We start from the raw sequence: 15,173 nt of genomic DNA on the forward strand, positions 1-15,173 counted from the left end.
CGGGCCGGTGTACATGGCACCAGCCTTACGCATGGTGTCCCTGGTTCGCCAACACAGCCCAGTGCGGGTTATTCCACCTCCCCGCACTGGACGGGCTACGGGGAGCATGCAACCAGGTAAGGTTGGGCAGGCTCAGTGCTCAAGGGAGCCAGTACGCCTGCACGGTCCGGTATATCCGGCGCCACCTTCCCGCCCCAGCCCAGTACCACCAGTGCCTACACCACGCACCAGGCTTCCAGTGCGTCTCCAGAGCCCTGTTCCTCCTCCACGCACTCTCCCTGTGGTGCGTGTCTCCAGCCCAGTACCACCAGTTCCGGCACCACGCACCAAGCCTCCTGTGCGTCTCCAGAGCCCTGTACGCACTGTTCCTTCTCCCCGCACTCGCCCTGAGGTGCGTGCCCTCAGCCCGGTACCTCCAGTTCCGGTACCACGCACCAGGCCTATAGTGCGCCTCGAGAGTCCAGTGTGCCCTGTTCCTGCTCCCCGCACTCGCCCTGAGGTGCGTGCCCTCAGCCCGGTACCACCAGTGCCGGTACCACGCACCAGGCCTATAGTGCGCTTTGAGAGTCCAGTGTGCCCTGTTCCTGCTCCCCGCACTAGCCTTGAGGTGCGTGTCTCCAGTCCGGTACCACCAGTTCCGGCACCACGCACCAGGCCTACTGTGCGCTTCAGCAGGTCAGAGTCGGCTGTCTGCCCAACGCCGCCTGCACTGCTCGTCTGTCCAACGCCGTCTGAGCTGCCTGCCTGCCCAGCGCCGTCTGAACTGCCTGCACTGCTCGTCTGCCCAACGCCGCCTGCACTGCTCGTCTGTCCAGCGCCGTCTGAGCTGCCTGCCTGCCCAGCGCCGTCTGAGCTGCCTGCCTGCCCAGCGCCGTCTGAGCTGCCTGCCTGCCCAGCGCCGTCTGAGCCATCCGTCTGCCCAGCGCCGTCTGAGCCATCCGTCTGCCCAGCACCGTCTGAGCCATCCGTCTGCCCAGCGCCATCTGAGCCATCCGTCTGCCCAGCGCCTTCAGAGCCGCCCGTCTGTCCCGAGCCATTAGAGCCGTCCACCAGTCAGGAGCCGCTAGAGCCGTCTGTCAGTCAGGAGCTGCCAGAGCCGCCAGCCAGTCAGGAGCTGCCAGAGCCGCCAGCCAGTCAGGAGCTGCCAGAGCCGCCAGCCAGTCAGGAGCTGCCAGAGCCGCCAGCCAGTCAGGAGCTGCCAGAGCCGCCAGCCAGTCAGGAGCTGCCAGAGCCGCCAGCCAGTCAGGAGCCGCCAGCCAGTCATGAGCTGCCCTACAGTCATGAGCTGCCCTACAGTCATGAGCTGCCCTACAGTCATGAGCTGCCTTCCAGTCATGAGCTGCCTTCCAGTCATGAGCTGCCTTCCAGTCATGAGCTGCCTTCCAGTCATGAGCTGCCCTCCAGTCATGAGCTGCCCTCCAGTCATGAGCTGCCCTCCAGTCATAAGCTGCCCTCCAGTCATGAGCTGCCCTCCAGTCATGAGCTGCCCTCCAGTCATGAGCTGCCCTCCCGTCATGAGCTGCCCTCCGGTCCGGAGCTGCCATTCGGTCCGGAGCTGCCATTCGGTCCGGAGCTGCCATTCAGTCCGGAGCTACCTCTCTGTCCTGAGCTACCTCTCTGTCCTGAGCTGCCTCTCTGTCCTGAGCTGCCTCTCTGTCCTGAGCTACCTCTCTGTCCTGAGCTACCTCTCTGTCCTGAGCTACCTCCTAAATCATGTGGGGGCCTTGGGGAGGATTCTCAGGCCAAGGTCGTGGGCGAGGGTCGCCACTCAAAGGACGCTAAGGAGGGGGACAAAGACAGTGGTGGAGTGGTGTCCTCGTCCACCGCCGGAGCCGCCACCGCGGACAGATGCCCACCCAGACCCTCCCCTTGAGTTTTAGGGGTTCTGTCACGTTCCTGACCTGTTTTCTGTTGTTTTGTATGTGTTTAGTTGGTCAGGGCGTGAGTTGGGGTGGGTATTCTATGTTGTGTGTCTAGTTCGTCTGTTTCTGTGTTCAGCCTAATATGGTTCTCAATCAGAGACAGCTGTCAATCGTTGTCTCTGATTGAGAATCATATATAGGTGGCTTGTTTTGTGTTGGGGATTGTGGGTGGTTGTTTCCTGTCTCTGTGTTTGTGTTCTGCACCAGATAGGACTGTCTCGGCTTTCACGTTTGTTATTTTGTTATTTGTTAATGTTCATCGTTTATTATTTAATTAAACATGTTGAACACTAACTGCGCTGCATTTTGGTCCTCTCCTTCATCCCAGGAAGAAAGCCGTTACAACCCCACTGGGCACAAACTGGTTGAATCCATTTCAAAATCATAAATAATGTCATGACATTGAATTAACGTGGAAACTGATTGGATTTACAAAAGTCAACATAAAGTAATTTAAACCTAAATCCAATGACGTGGCTCAAATTTCTGTTGATTTCACATTGAATTAATGTTAGTTGACAACTCAATCAAATGTAAATCAAAACTAAACGTATCACTGAAATATTTTCCCAGTGGAACAATACTTTTGAACATCAATACACTTCAGCAGGTTTTGCCATTTTCAAGATGGACACACCTGAGTGACATTCTGGCTCCCAACCCCATAAACTGTTTGTGATTTCCTAGTTTAAAACGAAGAGGACGCCTAGACTCAGAAGCATTGTTGTCACAGCTGCTTCTTCCATCAGTAAGGCATTTGAATGACATGAACATTTCCACTGACCAAAATTAAAAAGAGGATATCAGTCAGCTGAGCATTTTTTATTTCCACTCTCTAAATTGACATTCCCTCCCTCATTTTAGTCAATTAAAATGACTGTAGAGAGTAATTTTCAAACAGAATGTCATCTCAGACATTAAAATGAAATGAAAATGGAACAAGTTGTTGTACCACTACTTTCATTGGGAAAATAAATTAGGTTTAAAGGAATAGGGTGAAGCCTTCGATGTTATATTTGGTGTAAACTGGGCAGGAGTTATTTCATTATAACACTTATGCTATTTAGTAGAACATTGTAAATGTGTTTACTAATAATGACCTTGTTTCCAGTTATCTATTGCAGGAATACAATTTCAGTGCTGTGTGCTTTACATTGTGATTTGGTGACCGATGTATGAGAATCACTATCAAGACTGGTACCAACTTCTACTCTTTTCACACTATGAAGCCTAGCCAAGCTGTAAAATCATCCAGTTTGGTAAGGTTCAACTTGATTGTGTGAAAAGATTCTAGCCATACTAGACATGTTTTGTTTTGTTAGTATTACGACAAGGCCCAATTGATTCTGGATATATTTCTGAAACACTTTCCAAACAACTACCCAACTCTTTTTACACTCGTATGCCTCTATGAAGTCTTAAAGTGACTTGTTGCACATACTGTATAATCCACTTTTGAAAGGAGTATTTTCCCCTGTCAGAGGTTATACAGAAAAAAAGACATGACAAACCTAACCATTTATGATGGTTGGTACGCAATGATGCACTCCATGTGATGTGGACCAGTGACACAGTTCGATGCTAACAGTTTGGTGCTAATGAGTAATAGCTTAATTGTTGGCAGTATATTTAAGTATGACCAAAGGCCTAGACCAAATACCCCAAAAAATTAGTGGATAATATTTTCTGCTCACTAATTGTATGATTTATAATTTATTACAATTATTTCATCAATTAGCCTTCACCGGGAGTGTGCCGGCCTCTCTGAGAAGCAAGGCTCCACTTAGTGCTCCTCTTATGCAAATGAGACAAGTTGAAAGTTTTCCAATGCCTGCATGTAATTTAAGATGGCATTTAAGCTTCTTACCCCAGATGCTATCGTGTAAATTAATTCATCAGGTAATATTTCCCATTATTCAAAGGCATTATTTTATGTCAGGCAAGGCAATGGAATGATAGCAAGGGCATGAACACAAATTAGCAGCAAAACACAACGTTCTCTCTGCTGTAAATGATACATTAAGCAACTGGAAATGAATGAACAGGGCTGTTTTATGCATTAACACATCAGAGAGTATAGGAGTAAACTAACTGAAGACAAGATGCTTTGTTCATATTGTATTTATCCACCACGTGAGATGAGTTCTCCTCCCTTTCGTTCGCAACACTTCCAGACTCAATCAATGAGGGCCATTATAAATCTTCATTTTCACATAAGGAAATTGAAAGAATGTATACATGTAAGGAAGGTTGTACCTCCTATCTCTGCTGCTATAATCAACCATGTAAGTGAACCTAGGAATATGTTGTCCATTTCATCAGAGGGGACTCACTCCGGTAGGGCAGACAGCTGATGATTGAATCTCAGCCCATCTTATAGGAGCATGTAAAGATTCAAACTGAGCTTCATTTTATGCTGATCTGGCTGCCTCCAGTGAAACGATCCAAAAGGGCTATAATGACTTGGGAAAAAATGAGACAACAGATAAATGGTGAAATAAAGTTGAAGGGCCCCCCTTACAGTACCTCAGAGGATAAATATTTCAATTTAAATGTATAATTTTATCAGGCTATGATATACTGCTCCAGCTGTGCAGCTCGGCGATTAAACTAATTAAAGATGAAATGTGTTGAACTTTCAGCAAATCGACAAACATGTGTTTTAATGTACGTGGCTTGCATTTTCAAGCAAATTGGGGGTGGCGGGGGATATATCCTCATCCCCAGGCTATTGCGCACTACGCATATAAACCTGGGATATCAACCACTCAAAGTTGGCCTTAGTGGGAGTGACCACAGAATTGTAAGGCAGGAACATACTGAGTAAAGTATTTGTCATAATTCAATTTTAGCGAATCACACTGCTGCGAGGAGTGGCTCTGTGCGTGGCTCTGCTATCATACGAGGGAAGTTTAGGGGGAAGGTGTTGTGGGAGATGATTGGTTGGAAGGTTAAGCCAATTCTATTGGCCCTCTGTATAGGCTAACGATGGCCAAGTTCGACTCGTTGGTCCACTAGACTCTTCGCTCATTTGGGCTGAAGTGTCTGGGAACAGGAATACGGGGATGTAATCCAATGGCGTTTTTGTTTTGCCAAGGTTTTACCTTCAAATCAAGTAAAATCTGTGTGTCACATGCGGCTACTCGTCAACTGGTGTAGACTTTACTGTGAAATGCTTGCTTACGAGCACTTCCCAAAGATGCAGAGTTTAAAAATAATTATAAAATAGTCACACAATAGGAATAAAATAAAATACACAAGAATGGAGCTACATACAGGGAATACCAGTACCTAACCTTAACCTTGAAACCTAACCCTAACCACTCCCTATCATGCCTAAACTTAACCTTACCCCTAACCAGTTGCTAGCATGCATGTCTAACTTATCGCATTTTCCTGTAATAAGTATAGTAGCTACTGTAGTTGGTAAATAAAGATACTGCATAAACATCACTGTGCCTAGTTTAGTTTGAATTCCAGCCTTTGTTTAATAGACTTAGTATCATGATCTGCTAAAAGATTGCGTTTCAATCCTGTGTAATTTACACTGAATTAATATTTCTGTGACAAAACATTCACAACGTGTTGTTAAATAATGATGCCATGTAACTTTCCTTCAAATGCATGCAATGTCTAAACTAGCTTATATGTTTTTGGTCAGAAAGCTGTCAATTGGAGACCAAATATCCTAGGCCTATCTTTACTTATGATTTCTTAAAAAATATTTATTTCTTGCTTCCTGCAGAATTGATAGCAGCTTTCCTGTGTGTTGAGGAGAGCCCTGTATCTGCAGTTGGCTGTTGTTGAGATTTGCCTGTGGGCATTATGGATTTGACACTAGAGTGCTGATGAATCTCATCTGTTTAATGTGTTTATGCTGGCTAAGCCCTCAAAGCTTATTGCTGTTCAGTGGAGTGCTGCAAAGTTACCTCATCTCCCCGTAGCCCTCTCTCTCTCCTCTCCCTCTCTTGGCAAGCCAAGTTCCCTGCTTAAACAGACATTCTATGCAACCTGTGGAGAGAAAACACAGATTGATTGGTTAAGTCTCAATGACTTTTGTGCATCACAGAATAAACTTTGACTGACAGACATACTGATGGATGGACAGACAGATGGACACAGACAGATAGCAATATACATTTTTTACACCTTAAATACAGTTAATCAATGTGTCTTTCCCATCTACATCGTCCCTTTCACTAACTTTTCACAGTACGTTCTTTATTCTTATCTCCATTGCTCCCCTCATCTCCCTCATACGCATACCAATAGCACAGCCAGCAGCTAAGACCCAGTATTAATTAAAATGTCATGCCTCCAAATCAATATTGTAAAACAGTTCAGACACAACTCAACATAGCTGCTGTGATAAGTGCTTTTGGGTGACAGGTGAGTTGAAAGAAGGAAGTATAGGAGAATGGCGTGATGGCATTATCCAGAGAACATGTAACAAAAAAATGTGTGACCCCTTATGTGTTACTTCATCTCTCACAGTTGCAAATTATTCACACTGCCATGTACTCTGCTAAACTGACATATCCACAAGTCAGCAGAAACAGGCCACGGAGCTAGGTGCAAGAAACGTCTAGCTTCACTTATTTAACTGCTGTCTGTGTGTAACATTGACTAGACACTCATTTGGAAAGGTGGCTGACGGAGCGGAATAGATCAGAGTCCTTATTAAAATAGGATTTACCCATTTGTGTTTATATATTTATTCATGTTGTCAGTGTGAAGGCCATGCTATTTCTACAGTAGTAAGCAATCTTTATTTTACTAGGCAAGTCAGTTAAGAACAAATTCTTATTTGCAATGACGGCCTACCAGGGAACAGTGGGTTACCTGCTTTGTTCAGGGGCAGAACGACAGATTCTTACCGTGTCAGCTCTGGGATTCGATCCAGCAACCATTCTGTTACTGGCCCAAGTCTCTAACCACTAATCTACCTGCCTAACCACTAGTCTATTCCTGGGTTCATAACATTAGACATATTGAACTCTAAACCAGGGATGGGCAACTTTGATGGAGCTTGGGACCACAAAGAATCTGCAGTGGCTCGCGGGTCTGCGTACCTACATCCATACCCACACATGCAGTCAACTGATTTGTGTAATCAATCAATTTGTGCAGTTGCACTACTTAATTAAATTCCTTATACCAGTAGCCAGGGCCGGCCCTAGCCTTTTGGGGGCCCTAAGCTAGAATTGGTTGGGAGCCCCCCCACCTACACTCTTTTTGACAGCAGAGAGAACATTTTAAGTTTTAAAGTTAATTTCCTGCAATTCTAAACATTTTGCCATGGGGCGTAGAGAAAATGTTGCAGGTTTAAGACATGTTTTGTGCAATTCTAAACATTTTGCCACGGGGCAGAGAAATAATTGTTCAATTTTCTAAAACATTTCATGAAATTCTACTTATTTTACCACGGGGCAAAAGTAAATGTTTTGGTCGTTTAGTGGCTGATTTCCTGCAATTATATAATTTTTTTCTACGCGGTGGAGAGAAATATTTGCAGTTTTAAAGCTAATTTCTTGAAATTCATTTTTTTTTGCTATGACTTCTGCCATCTTAATATGATATCTGAGGGAGACCAACAAAATCAAATGGGGGCCCCCTGGAGGTCAGGGCCCCTGGGCACATGCCATGTGTTTCCTGGTCAGTATTCAGCCATGATTACTACTGTCACACCCTGATCCGTTTTACCTGTCTTTGTGCTTGTCTCCAACCCCTTCAAGGTCTCACCCATCTTCCTCATTATCCCCCGTGTATTTATATCTGTGTTCTATGTTTGTCTGTTGCCAGTTCGTTTTGTTTCGTCAAGCCTACCAGCATTTTTCCCCATGCTCTTTTCTGTCTCTAGTTCCTGTTTTCTTGCTTTCCCGGTTTTTGACCATTCTGCCTGCCCTGACCCTGAGCCTGCTTGTAGTTCTGTACCTTGTCACACCACCCTGGATTACTGACCTCTGCCTGCCCTGACCCTGAGCCTGCCTGCAGTTCTGTACCTTTCGGACTCTGCTCTGGACTACTGACCTCTGCCTGCCCTTGACCTGTCGTTTGCCTGCCCCCCTGTTTTTGTAACAAACTTCACTTCGAAACTGTCTGCATCTGGGTCTTTTCCTGAGCCTTGACAGTACGAACTGGCCATGACGGACCCAGCAGACTCGGACCAGCTCCGCAACACTGTCTCCTCCCGAGGAGTCACCATTGGAAGGCACAAGGAGTTGCTTCGTGGTCTTATGGAAGGGTTCCAGACCTCAACCGAACACCATGACTGCTCGTTGAACACTTTGCTGGAGCAATTCCGCGGGTTGTCTGTCAGGCAGCCTACCACGACGGTAACCTCCCAGCCCCTTAGTAACCCGGCTGTTAGCAGCGCGGCCTCCCCGACCACCCCGGTTTCCTGAGAGCCACGCTTACCTCCCCGTAACGCTTCGCTGGACAGTTGGGAAACTGTCAGGCGTTTCTCACACAGTGTCCTCTCATCATCGAGCTGCAGCCCTCCTCCTTCCCCTCGGACCGCTAGAAGTTAGTGTACCTCATCATGCTGATGTCCGCGAGGGCTCTTGCCTGGGCTACAACAGTTGGCCGTATGCTTCAGTCTGGAGGAGTTTGTGCAGAGGTAAAGAAGGTTTTTGATTCTCCATTGTCCGGGAGAGTGGCTGTCCGGAAGTTACTCTAGCTTTGGCAAGACTCTGGCAGTGTGGCAGACTATGCAGTGGATTTCCGCACGTTTGCAGCTGAGAATTCCTGGAACCCGGAATCGCAATCGGAGGTGGTTACGGACGAACTAGCAGCCTGGGAACTACCAACGGATCTCGACTCGCTCATTGCCTTGACCATCCGAATCAATGGGTGGCTACGGGAACGCAGGAAGGAGAGGGGTCCGATTCCACTCACCCGCCCAACGATTCCACCTTGCCTCCGTGGCATCCCGGTAGTCCCCGATGTATCTGTTCCCCCAAGAGTCTCAGAAGTCTGCCGAATCACCTCTTCCTCAGCCGATGCAACTAGGCAGAGCTAGGCTGTCCCCAGCTGAGCGTCTACACCGGCTTCACACAAAGAGTTGCCTGTATTGCGGGACTACTGGTAATTTTGTGTCCTCTTATCAAATCAAATGGTATTGGTCACATACACATGGTTAGCAGATGTTATTGTGAGTGTAGTGAAATGCTTGTGTCCACTAAAATACCAGGCTAACCAGTAGGGGTGAGTACTCTCCATACGGAGAACTTTTCCTCTCCCATTACTCACACCCCTTTCCATGCCATCCTGCTGTGGGGGAACCAGTCGAAATCTCTCCGGATACTCATCGACTCTGGGGCAGATGAGTTTTATGGATGCTACCCTGGTGTCCGAGCTGGGCATCACCACTCAGCCACTCTCCATTCCCATGGACGTTAGAGTGCTGAATGGGCACTCTATAGGCTGGGTTACCCACAATACCACTCCCATCAACCTACAAGTCTCATGGAACCACAGCGAGGCTATCCAATTCTTGCTAATTAAGTCTCCTCAGGTTCCAGTGGTATTGGGAATCTCTTGGCTCTCACCTTTCGAGTGTTCACCAGTGTATTTATACCTGTGTTCTGTCTGTTGCCAGTTGTTTTGTTTCGTCAAGCCTACCAGCATTTCCCCCCATGCTCCTTTCTGTCTCTAGTTCCTGTTTTCTTGCTTTCCCGGTTTTTGACCATTCTGCCTGCCCTGACCCTGAGCCTGCTTGTAGTTCTGTACCTTGTCACACCACCCTGGATTACTGACCTCTGCCTGCCCTGACCCTGAGCCTGCCTGCAGTTCTGTACCTTTTGGACTCTGCTCTGGACTACTGAACTCTGCCTGCTTTTGACGTGTCGTTTGCCTGCCTCCCTGTTTTTGTAATACACTTTTGTTACTTCAAAACTGTCTGCATCTGGGTCTTCTCCTGAGCCTTGACAACTACAAGTTTAGATAGCTGGCTAACTCATTTACCAATCCGGCTGCCTTAATTACCAATAAAAAGTTGTTAGCTGACATGGCTAATTGACTGTCAGTGACTGACATAAGAGAAACACTGCTGATGCACAACCAATTTTTGAAATTGCCCCTTGTGTACTCTACATTTCAACAGTAAGTTGAGAGTTAGTGAATTCAACTGGATTACATTTTTTTCGAAACTAAATTAAAAGTATATTTTTGGGGGTCGGGGGCCCCGTTTTTGGAAATTGATCCCAGGCAGCCAGTTGCCCATCCATGCCCTAAACCCTGAGAATAAAAAAAACACAGCACCAACAGTTCCCATATGCCGAGCTCAACCCTCACCACGTCAATGCTTCTTTCCCCTGTCCTTCCATCTCTGGCTCCAGGAAATGTACCACAATTTTGTATGAAACAGTTTTGTCTAGATGGTATACTGCCAGGGGCGTCATGCACCCGAAAAATCCGAGGGGGCACAAAGTAAGCAAGAATGGCTGGGGGGATGGTCTGTAGGGGGCTATGCCAAAAGTTGGAGAATTTTGACTTTTTCAAACACTTGAAACAGCTTTTTCTTGCAGTCTAGAGACAATCATTATACTTCATTCTATGTAAACAAATATATATATTTTCCTGCATATCTAAGTATACCTCTTAGGACTGTGTCACGTTCCTGACCTGTTTTCTGTTATTTTTGTATGTGTTTAGTTGGTCAGGGCGTGAGTTGGGGTGGGCATTCTATGTTTTGTGTTTCTATGTTTAGGTCAGGTGTAATTAGCCTTATATGGTTCTCAATCAGGGACAGGTGTTTGACGTTTCCTCTGATTGAGAACCATATAAAGGTAGGCTGTTCACACTGTTTGTTTGTGGGTGATTGTCTTCCGTGTCTGTGTATGTTGCACCACACGGGACTGTTTCGGTTTGTTCGTTCGTTTGATGTAGTCTGTTCCTGTTCGTGAGTTCTTCGTGTATTTATGTAAGTTCCATGTTCAGGTCTGTCTACGTCGTTTGGTTATTTTGTAGTTTGTTGAAGTGTTTACGGTTTTCGTCTTTACTTTAATAAACTTCATTATGTCCAAATTCCACGCTGCGCTTTGGTCCAATCCCTACTCCTCCTCTTCTTCCGAAGAGGAGGAGGACACCCGTTACAGACTGGGAATTGCCAGGGACCTCACGATACGATATTATCATTATACTTAGGTGCCAATACGACACAGTATGTATAGCGATTCTCACGATTCTATATGTAATGCGATTCAATACTGTGATTTTATTGCGATTCGATGTTGCAAACATATTGCTCACCATACAGTGAATTGCGAAAGTATTCACCACCCTTGGCATGTTTCCTATTTTGTTGCCTTACAACCTGGAATTAATTGGGGGGGGGGGGGGGGGTTGTATCATTTGATTTACACAACATGCCTAGCACTTTGAAGATGCTAAATATTTTTTTTTGTCAAATAAGACAAAATAAATACTGAACTTGAGCATGCATAAATATTTAGAGCCACCTTTTGCAGCAATTACAAATGCAAGTCTCTTTGGGTATGTCTCTATAAGCTTGGCACATCTAGCCACTGGGATTTTTTATCATGACACTAGGCGAGACCCAAATGCAGACACAGGAGGCAGATGTTTGGAGTTTAAGATGTTTAATAAATCCAAAGGGAATAGGCAAGAGAATTGCCTGTCCACAACCAAAGGTCATCACCAGATCAGAGTCCAGGAGGTACAGAGTGGTAGGCGGGCTCAAGGTCAGGGCAGGCAGAATGGACAGGCAGGTGGGTAATGAGTCCAGAACAGGCAAGGGTCAAAACCGGGAGAAACAGATCCCCCCCTAGGGGTGCCACCTGGTGTCCTACCTGGGTGCATACCTGGTTGACCGGAGTGTCAGCGGTGGAAGTCGGCGATGAGGGCTGGATCCAGGATGTCTCTAGCAGGAACCCAGCACCTCTCCTCTGGGCCATAACCCTCCCAGTCAACCAGGTACTGGAAACCCCTGCCCCGTGGTCGAACACCCAGGAGACATCATCAATGACACGGGGAGTGGGGGTGGGCCTGGGGACAGAAGACAAAGAACTGAGACATGGGTTTAATTCTAGACACATGGAACGTAGGGTGAATACGGAGGGTACGGGGTAACAAGAGACGGACAGCAGTGGAACTCAGGACTCTGGAGATGGCAAAAGGACCAAAAAAACGGGGGAACAGTTTCCGGGACTCTACCTGAAGGGGCAGGTCCCATGTGGACAGCCATACCCTCTGCCCAATGCGGTAGCGGGGAGCTGGGGTCCGGCGACGGTCCGCTTGTCAACCATACCTGGAGTTGGTCTTGAGAATAGCCGCCCTGGCTCTTCTCCAGGTACGTCGACAGCGGCGGACAAACATCTGGGCCGAGGGTACGCTGACCTCCTGCTCTTGTTCAGGGAAGAGTGGAGGCTGAGTCCCCTTTCGAGTGCTCCATGGGGTGAGTCACGTGGCAGAACTGGGAAGTGTGTTCCGGGCATACTCCACCCAGACCAGTTGACGGCTCCAGGTAGTGGGGGTTGGTTGAGACCAGGCACCTTAAGGTGGTCTCCAGGTCTTGGCTGGCTTGCTCCGACTGACTGTTAGTTTGGGGATGGAATCCGGATGACAGCTTGGCCGACGACTCAATAAGGGTGCAGAATGCCTTCCAGAACTGAGACGAGAACCCCGATCGGAGACCATGGATCCAGAAGACATGCTGCACAATAAGCTGGTCCGTCTCCTTGGTAGAAGGTAGTTTGGGGAGAAGGATGAAATGGGCGGCCTTGGAGAACCGATCGACTACCATCAGAATGACAGTGTTGCCATCAGACGGAGGGAGCCCAGTAACAAAGTCCAGAGATATGAGACCAGGGACGATGAGAAACCGGTAGTGGCTGCAGGAGGCCAGAAGGAGCTTGCCGTGGAGTCTTGTTTTGAGCACACATAGTGTATGCAGTGACGAAGAAAGATGTCAGGAACCAGTGGGCAACCAGAAACGTTGTCGAAGGAAGGCTAGTGTACGACTGGACCCTGGATGACAGGTCAGCCTGGAGGAATTGAGCCTCGAGGAACTGTATAGGTGGGAGAGGGCGTCAGGCTTCACATTTTGACCCTGGGCAGTAGGAGATGGTGAAGTTAAATCTGGTGAACAGGAGGGCCCACCGGGCCTGCCTGGAGTTGAGGCCCTTGGCTGTACGGAGATATTCCAGGTTTGTGTACTCTGCCATAGCTTTGGTCTCTGTACCAGACAGAGAATACAATCGACCCCATGGTGGTGTAGTGCCTGGGAGAAGATCGATGGCACAATCATAAGGACGGTGCAGGGGAAGGGAAGTAGCACGTGCTTTACTGAACACTTCTAGGAGGTCAAAGTATTCTGTGGGGATAGCATAGACATCCACAGTCTTGCTAACATCCTGAGGAAGATGACTTGATGAAGGCTGTGCTGCTTGAAGGCAGTGGGAATGGCAAAATGGGCTCCAACCCAGGATGGAGCTTGTGTTCCAGTCAATCACAGGATTGTGTTTTTGGAGCCAGGAAAATCCCCAAAATAACCGGAACATGGGGAGATGTAATGAGGAGGAACTGTATTGTCTCACTGTGGTTACCAGAAACCCGTAATTGAACGGGCACAGTACTATGGGTGACTTCCCCTATAGAGCGGCCGTCCAGTGCTCTAGCATACATGGGCACAGAGAGAGGCTGAGTGGTAATACCAAGCTCCGAAGCTATCGTGGCATCCATAAGAGTTTCATCAGCCCCAGAGTCAATGAGCACTCGGAGAGGCTTAGATTGGTCTCCCCACAGCACAAGAGCAAACATTATGGGAATTAGGGAACTCTCAGTCTGACTCACTTTGGTACTGGTACCCACTAAAGACAGGGGTTTCCTAATAGGGGAGGTAGCTATAAAATGTCCTGCCCCTCCATAGTACAGACAACAGTTACTGTTCATTCTCCGTGAGCGCTCCCAAACTGATTCTTCCCAACTGCATAGGCTCAGGAGTATCCAACTCACCCCTCATAGATTCACGAGAGAGCTCGGGTGGCTTCGACTCCTCTCGGAAGAGCTGCCTTCGGAAACTTCCAGATTCCATAGAAAGTGAAGGCGCCATATCGGGTGCGCGAGTGAGCCCGAGTCCAGACCTCCTCTCACTCTTGCGTTTCCTTAGGCGTCCATCAATTTTAATGGTTAAGACGATAAGAGAGTCGAGGTCCACCGGCAGTTCCCGAGCAGCTAGCTCATCCTTAACCTCCTCAGATAATCCGTGCAGAAAAGTATTGAAAAGAGACTCTGGATTCCAGGCACTCTCGGCAGCCAACGTGCGAAAGTCCACAACGTAGTCTGCCACAATACAGGAGTTTTGATGTAAGTCAAGCAGTTTGCTGGCCGCCTTTCTCCTGGATACCGGAGGCTCAAAAACTTCACCTCTGCCATGAATTCCTTCAAATGACCGCAAATGGCAGATTGTTGTTCCCAAACTGCCGTAGCCCAGGAGAGCACCCTTTCCGACATTAGCATAATTATATACGCTATCTTCGATCGGTCTGAAGAAAACGAAGATGGCTGTAGCTCAAAAATAAGCAAGCACTGAGAAAGAAAACCCAGGCAGGTACCAGGATTCCCCGAATATCGCTCTGGAGGAGGAAAGCTCCTCCAGAAAAGTGGGTTAACATCATGTATAGTAACCTTGTGTAGAATTGTAAATAATGGCTATTTCTCAGAAAGTTTTAAACTGTCAAGAGGAGTAAAACAAGGTTGTCCACTATCGGCATATCTTTTTATTATTGCCATCGATATGTTAGCTATTAACATCAGATCCAACAATCATATCAAGGGGTTAGAAATCCAGGGTTTAAAAACAAAGGTGTCCTTGTACACTGATGATTTATGTTTTATTTTAAATCAACCATTTGGATCCCTCCACAGCTTCATAGAGGATCTAGATACTTTTTCTAGCCTCTCTGGATTACAACCAAATTATGATAAGCATCTAGCGGATGGAATGAGCCGGCGCTTCGTACGTTATTCAGAAGAGGACTGCGCGAGGAGGTCCAGACGGAACTGGCCTGTCGAGACAACAAGCTCTCCTTGGACGCACTCATCGCGATGGCCATCTGTCTGGATAACCTACTTCGGGAGCGTCGGCACTCTCATCGCTTCTCTCCCTCCCTCAGTGAACACTTTGGATTAGAGCCTGAACCCATGGAGGTAGGAGTCATATGCTTCCCCGCGGCGGAGCGACGCAGACAGACACAGCTGGGGCTCTCTATTGTAGTTTTTTTTAATTAA

At 47.4% G+C, this 15,173-nt stretch overlaps 1 long non-coding RNA gene across 1 annotated transcript in view; it reads right to left on the reverse strand.

The window, feature by feature from the left end:
* Positions 1-15,173, reverse strand: part of LOC120017525 — a 61,565-nt gene that overhangs the window by 18,191 nt on the left and 28,201 nt on the right. Inside the window, exons 2-3 of the long non-coding RNA XR_005472119.1 lie at positions 11,747-11,930; positions 5,852-5,933 (exon numbers count right to left, since the gene is read on the reverse strand). This is a non-coding gene — a long non-coding RNA (uncharacterized LOC120017525). The remainder of the gene's footprint in view (positions 1-5,851; positions 5,934-11,746; positions 11,931-15,173) is intronic.

This window comes from Salvelinus namaycush, chromosome 22 (assembly GCF_016432855.1).
Source record: "Salvelinus namaycush isolate Seneca chromosome 22, SaNama_1.0, whole genome shotgun sequence".
In the NCBI taxonomy this organism is placed as follows: Eukaryota; Metazoa; Chordata; class Actinopteri; order Salmoniformes; family Salmonidae; genus Salvelinus; species Salvelinus namaycush.